This window comes from Apteryx mantelli, chromosome 2, assembly GCF_036417845.1.
Source record: "Apteryx mantelli isolate bAptMan1 chromosome 2, bAptMan1.hap1, whole genome shotgun sequence".
In the NCBI taxonomy this organism is placed as follows: domain Eukaryota; kingdom Metazoa; phylum Chordata; class Aves; order Apterygiformes; family Apterygidae; genus Apteryx; species Apteryx mantelli.
In genome coordinates, this window is record NC_089979.1 from 136,463,033 (window position 1) to 136,475,660 (window position 12,628).

Below are 12,628 nucleotides of genomic sequence, written 5' to 3' on the forward strand. Positions count from 1 at the left end.
ACCTCAGTAAAAAGGGGATGGAACATCTCCCTGTTTGTTGGAAGTTTAGACAGTCCTGTTTAGATGGTGAGCTTTTCTTAGGGATCTATGAACTTTGCTCCAAAACCTAATATTGATAAAATTTCTAGCACTGCTGTCAGCCACAAGTAACTATCACCTATGGGAGAAGAAAAGCATAATATAAAGACTATTGCATTTTATTTGGAAAAAAATTAAAAATGAGCCATATATTTTGTAATGTGAGCTGATCCTGTTACAGTTAATGCAGCTATACAGATTTCTTCCTGAGTATTGGACTGTTTCACAAGAGAGAGGACTTAATTTCTTGTGACCTTCTACCTTCTTTGTGGAAGATTTCTCTTTCAAAAGTACTGAAGTTGTAAATGACCATACTGAGAGCCATATGTTGAAAATAGGTGCTTTGTTAGAGGAAAAATGGGAGTGTTCATTCAGACACAATAGGCTATTATTCAGTGTTCATGAATTAGTGAATGCATTTCTTGGAAAGTTGTTATTGCTGAAAGGCATGGTAGCAAGGTAGGTGGTCTTCTAAGTTTATTAGTTGTTATCAACAAATTCTAGTAAAGAAAATACTGTGCAGCAAAAGATGCTATAATTTAACAGATTTGGCAATGCAGATGATACTTTATGGGAAATAGCTTGCAACCAATGTAATTCACACTGCAGTAAAAACCTCCTTGTCTCAGGGAAACTCAGAGACAAAATAGATACTTAAGACCAGGTAGTGACAAACTTTTTCCAGTTAGTAAGACTTCCAGATCTACGTATATTGTATGTATGTATATATGTGCTGTATGTATAGATATAGTGTATTTCTATATAGCATTTACATATTATATATAAATTTCACAAGAAGGAAATGATTTAATATTTTTCTGTAGAATGTTTTCTCTCTTATTTAATGATCTGTGTCTGTGATTTCACACTGTACTTCTGACACAGATCTTAGAGCTGCAGATGTTTGCCCCCACTGATGATACGACTGTCTGTATAAATGCCAAGTCTTCTAGTCCCTATTCTAGATAAAGAAATTGTATCTATGTCTCATATTTTTACATTTTCCTAATTCCTGTACCCAGACTGCTTAAGCAGACTGATCTTAGTATCTTTTTTGCATCTTCCTTTCATGTGTGTCTAATATTCAGTCATACCACCTTTTCTTTTAGGCAGTCTGTCAGTCCGTTCATCCTAACAAGTAACAGCATTCACTCAGTTCCTTCTTAATACACATATTTCCTGGGAATGCTAATGTTAATCTGCTCTAGACAGTGATTATTTAATATAATAAATCTACACAACCTGAAAGATTAGACCCTCATTGGATCATTCCCCACACTTTATTTCGGTGTCTGGCTAGTATTATCTAGCTAACTGAAAATCTGGTGGTTTTTTTTCAACCTTATGGTTTGAAAAGCACCACAGTACAGTTATGGCCTACATTTAAAAAAAAACGTTTGTGAATTTGGGAGCCTAAGTAGACAACTAATTTTCAGAACAGGCAATCCAGCCTGCTCCCCACCAACATGGAAAGCTTAAAATGGGAATACAAAGGGTTACTAGACTCTGACAGTTAGAAATGTAATCCTAGGAACAGTCTTTTGGCATATGTGAAATAAAAAAGAAAAAATACCTCTCTTGACAGATAATAAATTCTCTACAGAATACTGGAAGACCTCATTCTTTAGGTGCAATGGCTAAACAGGAAAACCACCAAAAAAGAAGAAAAATTACTAAAAAGAAATAATATAATATCATAGCATGACCAACCTACATGCTTTATTATACGTTATGCTTGGATACAAAGACAAAATTAAAATATCTTTTTTTTTTCTAACACTTGGAGGAAGTGGTGAATTGAAAGAACTTCTTAAGTCCTAAATTTAATCTTGTATTTTGTGATAAGGGATGATTCAGCTGCTTCTGGTGAAAGACAGGGATGAAAAAGCCTGTGATTTTATACAGCTGTTTGCCACGTATATGAACACTTTTTTTTTCTTTTGCCACAAGCTCATTAGAAACTGACTTTTTTGCCTCATTTTTCAAAACAAGTTGTCTCCCGCATATAGATAACTTGGCCTGCTCCATAAGAGATTTTGTTAAATATCCTAAAGCCACCAATTTCTTCATAAATAATTCCTTTTCAGCCATCACAATACTGTTCCTGTTAAAATTACAGTTCAGGTATGAGAAGACATTAAGAGGTACTATCAAGCACAGCTAGTTCTGTAAAAAACATAAATAAATAAAGACCAGTATCCTGTAAGCAAAGGCTAATAAAAATCAACCCTGAGAACTTTTTTCTGCAACCACTGGGTCTGATCAAAGCTGCAAAGTCAGTGGAAAACTTGTTACCCACCTCAATAAGAGCAGGCCCATCCCATGCTCAAGAGCTCCCCAGTGTCCTGCCGCTGCTTCTACTGCTGTTACTGCTCTGCACCACACACATTTGCTGTCCATGGAGAAAGGTCATCCCGAAGACATTGATGATTTATATGCTCAGACATGGCATTGTAAAATAACAGGCTAGAAAAGTAATTCATTTAGGAGTGTGACAGTGCTGGCTGTGAAGTTAAAAAATTATTTATAATAAGGATGGTTATTTACAGAGCACCTCTAATCCAGAAAAGATCAAGGCACTCACCACATTTTACAATTTAATTTATAAATTTAATATCACAGGGATCATTTCGCTTAGCACTGAAACCTCTGGGACAACATTTCGTAGAAGAGAAGTGCAAAACAGAAGATGAAGAAGAAATAATATGTCTATTTAAAACTACTGGATCACCATGTGTTGTGCCAACTGGAATTTGCCCAGGACTCCAAAGCTAACACCTCTAATGTTGTGAAAGTACTAGAGCGTCAAAAGAAATCACGTCTGATGTTTTACCCAAAATGTGAGAAAAAGACTCGAAGTGCAGATTACTGATCAGCACCAGAGATGACATCCTAAAGCTCCTAGTTTTCTTTCTTACCCAGCCAAGTGTCTATTAAGAGCTTTTGCAAGAGTTGCTTGCAATAATTACTTTCTGCTGCTACAAAGTCCGCTGCAATGACTTAGCCAAAGACCTATTCTTTCTCTTTCTCTGTTTACACCCACACACAAACACACACACATATCTCAGGATGAATGCAGGTTTGCTTAGTAAACTGGGGCTAGGAGCAAGAAAGTGTCTTATAAAGTTGCTTGGATAATTCTACAAGTACCGATCTCTCTTGTACAAGTATTGATAGTAATCAATAAGACAAATAACATCACTTGTCCTCTCGACTTCTGCATATTCTGCAAATAAAAATTATCTATCCTATTTGAGATATGGGAAAATAAGCTAAATGGCTTACTTACCTAAAAATACAATGTGTAATAAGTATTAGTTAAATTCATGAAGCTAAAGAGTCTAGGGAAAAAAATGCTCACTTTCTTGCTTGTAAGAAGACTTTCCTATATTCTAGTTTTTACCATCTAGAGTACGTATGGCCCTAAATTTAATAGACAATGACTACCCAGCTAGTTTCTGGATCTGTGTTTTGCATTTTTTTATGCAGGAAATACATCACCTGAAGGAAAGAAATGTGTATGGTACTCAGAAATGAGAATAAACACTTTCTAACAGACAAAAAACATATTTCTCCCTTAGCATTAAGGGAAGTACGGTGACTAAGCTGAAAACATCTGCTTTGCTCCTTGTATATGGAAAGTATAACAGTCTATGTATAGTGCCAAAATCAATATATGGCTTCTCGTTTGATGAACAGTGCTGGCTATGATCAAAAGCACAAGGCCTTATTCTCCACCTTTAATAGGGCAGGCAATCAAAAGGCAACTTTCCACAACTATACAAAAGTAAGAATGGGAATCTAAATCTGTTCCTCCTCATTTTGCATCCCAGATGAGGAGGAAGGCAGAAACACTGTACCCTCCTCCTAGCCCTCTGTGACTAGTGGCATGTAATGTTTTAGTTCTAGCTCCAGCTCCAAGTCCATCAAAGCCAAAGTTAATGAACTGCAATTGTCCACCTTCTTCTTTCCTAAACAGCTGTTTGATTAGAAGTGTGTTAGATCACAAATACCAAGCATACTGATCTTTGTGAGTGTCATTAGCAATATCTCTCAAGCCACACTCCAGGGGGTTTTACTGGGGAAAAAGAGCCTGCGTAAGCTGAGCAAAACAGGCTTTTTTTCCCCCATTCTCTAGTACAAACAGCCCAATGAATGATAAAAGAATTTTCAACAAGCTTACTAGAAGTTCAACTCCTCTCACAATGATCACCAACCGCATTTATTCAGCTAGAATCCAGACACTGCATTCAGATGACTTTGTCTTTAAGTTCTCTTCAAGAGGAACAAAATACTAATTAATTTTGTGAGCTTCAGCATTCTTCCTTCATGTAACACCATGAGGGATGCAACTCAACAAAGCGGATCAGTCTAACTTTCCTCGAAGCCAGATCCCAGCAGTCCCCATACCAAGGGCACGCAGCTGTGGTTTTTCCATCCGACAGGGATACAGAGGGATAACACCACCCTGCCGGGGTCTGCATCTACAACACCCACATAAACTCATTAAGAAAAAATTACATTAAAAAGGATTGCATGGTGTGCACTGGAAGAGCTTAGATTATCTAGTGAGGCTGAAGGCCAGCAAACAATCTCTTGTGAAACTAGACAGTAACATCACAGGCTACACATGTAAGTCATTTAGCACTATTTACACTAGCCAACCCCACACATACACATGAGTAATTAACACCTTTATTCTTTCCAAAACTAGGCCTTGATAATCAAAAAATTAACAAGATATACTGTGATGCTTCCCTGTCTTTTGTTTTATCTTACCCTTATTTATCTTTCCTTTTCCTCTTCTAGCTGTGGTGAAGATTTCCTTTCCATCTTCTTTTCCTCACTTTTTCTTGTTTTAGAAGAAGTGCCTTGAAATCTAGAAATGCGTTCTTGCTGCATTCCCTCCTTTTGGGGGGAGTCTTTTGTTTGTTCTCTGTTTTGCCTCTTATATGGTGGGACTTCTTCACAAGCCTCTGTTTTTTTCTCATGTCAGTAAAGCATTTTGCATATTGTGGCTAAGATCAGAAGAAAATACTATACAAGAGATATGGACTGAAAGAGTCTACTTTTTTTGATATACAAAAGTGGAATCTACAAGAAACACTAATTACAATGACCTGTAGGTTGTGTCCTTATTCCCTCATTTCTTAGCTATCTGGGTCTTTGCCATGAAAGACCTAATTCAAGAATCATTTACAACAGTGTATATGAAGACTAACCTCTTTAAAGTTGTTCAGGCATAGAAGGAACTTACTGTCCGCCACGGCTCCAGGACTAAAATGACGCCAGTGTTCAGTAGTTCATTCAGTCTACAGCACTATGGCTCTGTGGGGTCTGATACAGGATTATCCACTGGTGCTCTAGAGCCAGGCTACAAATTACTCAACCAGTGGCATTGTAATGCTGCTCAGAATTAACCAAAATAACAAAAATTTTTATGTATTTTGGAATTAAAAAGTAAGACACTATTACTCAGTTGAACCAAGAAATGATCAACAAAATGCCACTGTAAACACTGCAATGATTTGTTATAATTTCTTCAAAGTGCTGGGTATCCCATTTTATCTTATCTTAAGTATATTTTTTATATAGTGAAGGGCAGCAGTATTTGTCATGCAGGCAGTAATAATATTAGGCTAGTTTTGCTACACATAATGCTAAGGAAATTATGATATTTTACCCCTGTTATGATAAAAGCAATTTATGTTAGTAGGGTTTTTTTTTTGTAAAGATATGCAGTGACAGAGAGTTACTGTCTCATCTGTTACTCATTAGCACATTAGTACAAATATCTTTTTCTGTGGTTAACAGAAATGGTAGCAGCAATGTGTTGAAATGGTTTGAAAATACCAAACTTGTTTACTGCCTTTTATTTCATAGCATTTGATATTGATGGAAAGTGGAACATAAGGGAACATAAAATTCACAATTTGGATCAAAATTCTGTGTTAAAGAAATTTCACGGCAATCACACCAGCATGATTATTCCAAATATTCATGGATTATGGAGATGACAGATAGCCACTCAAAGTTATTTGAGAGAGAGGTACTGTCTTCAACACCTAAGATTTTCAGAAACAAGGAATGATTTGAAATCTGTGTTTGGAAAGGCTTGCAGAGATTAAGTTGAACTACTAAAAACTTAAGCCTTAAATTACACTATCCATGACTAGATATTTTACAAGCCCTGTGCTGGAATAAGCACCCAAACAATAGCTCTTCATCTGTAACTTCTGTATTTTAATCTCCTTGGTCTGCAAAATTGTGTTAGAAATTTTGTAACAGTTGGCTTTCAAATGAAATTTCTGGGACTTCCTTATTTGTATTAAAATGGGAAAAAGAGCTTCAGAGTAACATTTATTTCAATGCATCAGTATTGTACTTCTGCTTCTGATCAACACCAGAAAATGTAAAGGCACACAAGGATATGTAGTAAGAGACAGGGTAGGTAAGCAAGAAGAGCAATTAATCAAACTTTTCTTGAGCTTCAAGGAAGATCTAGTTTGCATATTAAGCAGAAGTCTGAAAACTATTGTTAAAATTGATTTGTTCCCAAATCTTCATAATGTATTTATTTCCAATGTAATTTCTGTATACTTTTAAGTTGTATGAGTATCTACTACTGCTATAAGATGCATAAGAAGAAAACAGGACATGAAACAACATCCAAAGTTTAGAAGCTGGATAGGAAGAACTAGAAGCCAAAAGCAAGATCAAACCAAAGGTAACTCGCACAGTCTGATAGTATGTTATTGTATATACCAGCCTCTAGGAATAAGTAGACAAATTAGATCTTGTTCTTCTTGCTAGGCTTTTATTTGACGTCTTGTGAGACTGGTCCAAGATAGTCAAGACACATGTAAGTCACAAGATGTAACTATCTCTTAAAGCAAGACACAGACCTGGTTGCCAGCAAAAGAGAAGGTGTGTAGGAAAGGGAAGCGATTCTCCTTTCCTTAAAAGAAAAGGAGTGGTGTTTCAGTTGCAGACTTATCTCAGACAAATTCACCAATTTATTTGCAAAGCTGCTCCTGAGTTACTGAGTTACAGCATACACTTGTCCTGCACTAGCTTACCTGGGCTGATAGGACTCAGAGAGACGTAGCCTATGTCCCTTCAGACAGCACCAAACTGAGTCAGTCTGTAAACCTGTGCTGTATAGAAAACTCTAGCTTGACACAAAGCAGCACAGTCCTGGGTTTGCTACAAGTAACCGTGCAGCCCCGCACGCGGAGGCAGCTGGGCACCCCTGCAGCAAACACTGCAGTTTACACCTGCACCCCTTGCTCCCAGCGGGTACATGCGCCCTGTTATTTTTCCTCAGTGAATTGTTATGAGAATGTTTTCCTTCTCCTGCCAAAGAGACCAAGTTTATGAGGAGCAGGAAAACACGAGCAAGTGCCTATCACCTGAATCTTCACTAAAAAGTCACCTGTCACCAGCTCACAGGGAGGTGTAACATTGGTCTCTGATCTATGTGGTCTGAAGTGACCTGGTCTGCCTCAGCTGGAAACACCACCTAATGACATACAGAGAGGAAGAAGGTACAGGGAACTCAGGCAACTCATCGGCAAGTGCTAACTGTTGAGCTCCTCTATAAGAAATGTTGTTCCCATTAGTTTCAGGGCTGCTCTGTAAATCTTACCTCCTCAGTTAATGAGTACACTGGAAAACCACAGGCAAACTCACACCTAAGTGACATGTGATAAAGGACCTCCTGCCCTGCTATTTCACTAAATATTTTAGATCAGTAAATCCTGTCAGACCAAACTTTCTGCTGTAATTTGGGGAAAAATGTGTTTCTTGAAAATGTGATAATTCCTGTGATAAACAGAGACACGTTTGGAAAAGGTATCTCAGGCATTTCTGCTGATGTGTAATTGGGGCATTTGTGTCTTAACGAGAAAAGCAGACATCACAGAACAGCAGTATTTGCAGTGTTGCGGCAGAGTGCAAAGAACACATTAAAATGAAGGTGAGCAACATCCAGTTGTCACAGGAGCAATCTGCCAAACATGATAAACATGGCAATGTCCTTAGGTGTACTGGCAGTGCTCTGCAGAGGCTGATAACAAACAGCTTCTTCCTCAGTTTTGGTATAGCATTTAAAGCTCCTGTACTGAGAGAAAAAGGAGAGGAAGGGAAATGAAAGGAACTTTCACACTGAGTTTATTAGAAGCAGAAATTTGGGAGAGGGAGAAGCCTTACCTTTTGAAACCTCACTTGTCTCTCTTTAGATTATATTATGCCCAAAGGCAGAATAAATATTATTTTGTTGTTTGGAGCCAAATGATGACTCTACTCCACAAATATTTCCAATGCAGTTATATGTGGAACAGAAGGAGCTGCCCCTATTTTGGTTTTATTTTTTTCTCCAGCATCAGCAATGAAAGTAGAACAGGAACTTTAAGCAGTTGTGGTCAATTCAATCTGGAGAGAGAAAAAAACAAAGTAGATCACAGGAAATCACACTTCTATTCTGCACTTGTAAGATTGCTAGAAGGAGCTGATTACAAAAAGGAAGCTAAAAATCTGGCAATTTGCAAGAAGTGGCCACTTCCTCTTTAGGGACTGTCTTCATATTCTGATTTACTAAGGGTACCTTTTCCTGAATTTTAGAACATAAATAAGACCTTTGCAGTAGTTCCCCAATTTGTCAGAATCACTAATAACCTACAGTGATTTACAGTATCCATTCCAATAGTTATTCCTATCTCGGTATTTGAAAATGCTTCATATGCAAGAGATTTCAGGAGTTGTCTCAGAATCTATTTACATTTCCTTTTGCACCATACACCACCATTTCCCCATTTCACCCTTTATAAATTGACACTGTATACAGTCCAACATTTTGTTTGTTAATTTATTTGTTAATTTACCTCAGTGCAAACAATGATTTTATTACAAATTTATAATAGATTATGTATAGTGTTTGCTAATTTCTGACTTTTAGGGGGTAGTCCTTTTGCAGGCAAGTCCTTTTGCAGGCAAAGTCTCAATACTCAGAGGCTCTGATCCAGGAAAACACTTCACTGCTGAAACAATTTCCATTGGTCTGATATATTTTAGTTAGGTATTTGCTGACATTTTTTATTTTAAAGTTTCCCATCTCCCTAAAAGATCTACTTTGGGATTTTCTCCAAAGCACCTCAGTTTTGACAGAACTGCTTGCTTGACTCTGTGCTTGTACCCAAGCCCCAGGAACCAGATGTTCCTGCGAAGGGGCAAGCAGCTGGGGGAAAGGATCTACCTGATTTTAGCACACCATTACCCACACAGCTGATGGAGCCCTCCACAAAATGCTACGAGAGCCATTACTTTCCTTTAAGACACAGCCAGCCAGAGGAGGACTACCACTACTACCTCCTTTTAGTGTGAAGCACAGTTTCAATAGGGGTGACAGAGAGTATCCCTCACCTGCAGTAAAGTTTTAGTTCATTTTCTGGAACATGTAAGATGTGCAGGTTAAATCTCTGTGAGCTAAAGAAATTACTCAGTCCAGGATTTCCTTTCCTCAGTCCAGGAATCTCATCAGGCACTCTAGCCATTATTTTACTGCATGGTCATATCACACTATATGTACCCCAACTTCTCAACCATACTGAATAAAAACAGGGGGGAAAAAAAAGGCAAGGCCAGCTCATTTCTTCCATAAGTCCATTATACTTGAGACAGATGTGCAGGCTGTGGATCACAAACAAACAAATTCTTCTCCTTCCAGCCATGAGTGAAGTAGACACAGGCAAGAAAAAGGATTTATAATTCATTCTGGTCTGCAGGATTTCCAGTTGGCAGCTGCACACCCTATTTGTGAACGCTCCTAGGCACCCCTTTTGTTGCATGGGCCTTGTTAATCACTGTGCTAATGCAGCAACATCCCTGCTCTCTGCTTAGGGACTGCAGGCGTTTGGTGCTTCTCAGTGTCACACGGAGATGAGGACAGCTCTTGGTGTAATTTTTTTCTCAGGTAACTTTCTTCAGCTGAGACTTGCTGGAACTTGCTGGTTGTTTGTTCCACTCCTTTCCCTCGCTTATTTGCCTTTTCCCCATTGTCCTTCCACATGCCCCACATCCATTTTTCACTTTCCTTTCTTTTTCATTGCATTTATCCTGCTTGGTGTAATCCCTCCAGCTCAAGGAAAAGCATGGAAAAACAGTGGTGTTTGCTACCATGACAAGCTTTGTTCCACTTGTGCATCATGTCCCTTCTCTTCCTACATGTTCAGCCTGCCTGCTCAGACCATGAGCGACTTGGAGCTGGGACCACCTCCTACTCTACTTTTGCAGACTGCAGTGTGACCTGTTCTTGGTTGTCCTCAATCACTTCCATGCATGGAGAATAGTTTTTAAAAAATCATAAGCAAGCCATTAATTTCAAACCATTAATAAATATAGTCTCCTGGCAGAAATATAGTTATCACTCTATCATCTGAGACCACAGCTTCTGTGACTACAATGACATGACAAAAATGCATCTGAGCTAGTCTCTAAGATCATGCAGAATTTGAAAGGCAGTGACTCGCTCTATACTTACTCTAGTTTCTTAAAATTCAGCCCATCCAATTACTGTCTCAGACAGTTTGTTTTGATATGACCATTTCCTATCATAACCTCCAATCTGTTTTTTTTCAACTTGTTTTCACATCATGCATCTTCTCTGACACTTCTTTTTTATTCATTCTGCACTAGTTCTTTACGGACTTACTTGATTTGTTACTTGATAGTTGAACAATCAGCCCTGAAAATTAATAAGCTTGAATTTAAAATATATATCTTTAGTTACTGTGGTTAACTATATAAAAGGTTTTATATTCTTTTTTTTAAAGAACCTGCAAACAAAAGTATTTTCTTTTAGTAGCTGTGCAAGCTCCACATTTTCAAAATTTGTCCTTGTATTATTTTAGAGAAAGAACAGTTCCTATTTCCCAGCCCAGGACTATGTTGTCTCTGGAGGCTAGCAGAAATAGTAGTGCCATTTTAATATTGTTGGATAGATGTAATTCTGTTGAGCATGTTACTTAAACAAAAATGTTTATCACATGCTTTGACTTTCTCTGGGAAACTACACCAACCTTTGGGTCTAATCTAGCTCTCGCCAGCTACGTCTTTACCAGTAAATGAAACAGATGCAGGACACAAAGTCACCTTCTGGTCCAGGATCATCCAAACCGTTTAACCCTTTGCACAGTCCCTGGCACTGCTTTGGCTCATGCTAAGTCTCCCAGGCAAGGCCTGGACACGGGTCCTGCCCCAGGCGTGTGACAAGGGACGTTTTCTGTTGGCCATTCAGAGGCCGTTGCCCTGCTCTGGGCATGGGGAAAGCACTAAGACACATTGACACAAGCCGGGCCACGTTACTTAGCTTCAGAGTCAGAGGACAGGCCAAGGACTGCTCGAGGATGTGGGTACAGCTATGAGAGGTGATCTTCCCATTGACGTCAGCAAAGCTGGAACAGCTACTTGTCACTAGGTCTAACCAGTGGCATTGGTCATTGTCCCACAGTGAATGACAGCTGAATCAGATCCCTGTGTTAGTCATTGCACTGTATTATTTTCTTATCATAGGAATGTTAACAAAGACTATCAGCTGAAAATGCCCTTTGCTCGGAAGAAGAAGTGTAGTCAAACAGGAAAGAACTTCTTCTTGAACACTGAAGGACAAGTGTCAATCACAGTTTCTCTGCCAGAGGCAGTATCTCTAGAATTACATTTGAGTAGTTGTTTAGAAGCTGGTTAACAGTGGATAGTAGTGACTTGCAGTTCAAAATGTTTTGTGAATAATAATATAGGTCTAGTATTATCCTGAGTCAAATCCCTCCCAAGGTTGGGAATTTTTTGGTGGGGGAGGGGAGGGAATGATGCCAAAAATTATGGTTGAATCAACTCAGGTTGCTGAATGCAGCGGCTCTGGTGGGATGGAAGTAGGCTGTTAGATCTGCTTCCAGAGTATGTATTATACTAATGGATAATGGAGTGTGCCATTATAAAGCTAATTCTATTTATTTTAGACGGTAGTATTGGGAATGGGGAAAAAAACTGCTTCAGAGATAGCAAAGAATCTTATCTCAGCAAAAAGCACCTATATAAATATGCAAACTTTTATATATGTATTTCATATCTCCATTCCATGACATTTGCTTATGATGCATAGCTGAAGTGTATAACAACATCAAACTAGTAACAGCAACACTGTACACACTTTACTTGATGAATAAAAATCTGACATGAGCAACAGGAGGATATGCCTTAGAATATACACAGGGAAGGACAGTAAAAATGACTATTCATAGATGGTTAATTTAATTAAGTTTATAGAATGCCATGTGGACTAGCCCTGGGAGTCCTAATGTAACTGAAAGTAGCATTCAGTTTTGCACATATGCCAATTTTATTTTCACAGTACACAGAGAAGAGCACTGCTGGTAAGAAGACCTTATATTGTAGCGAGTTACAATTTTACAGATGTCTGTATCTGCTACCCATTCTCATTCTGAGTAATACCTAAATGCGGGGTCAGCTCTTCTCTTGGTCCCCACAGACTCTTAGG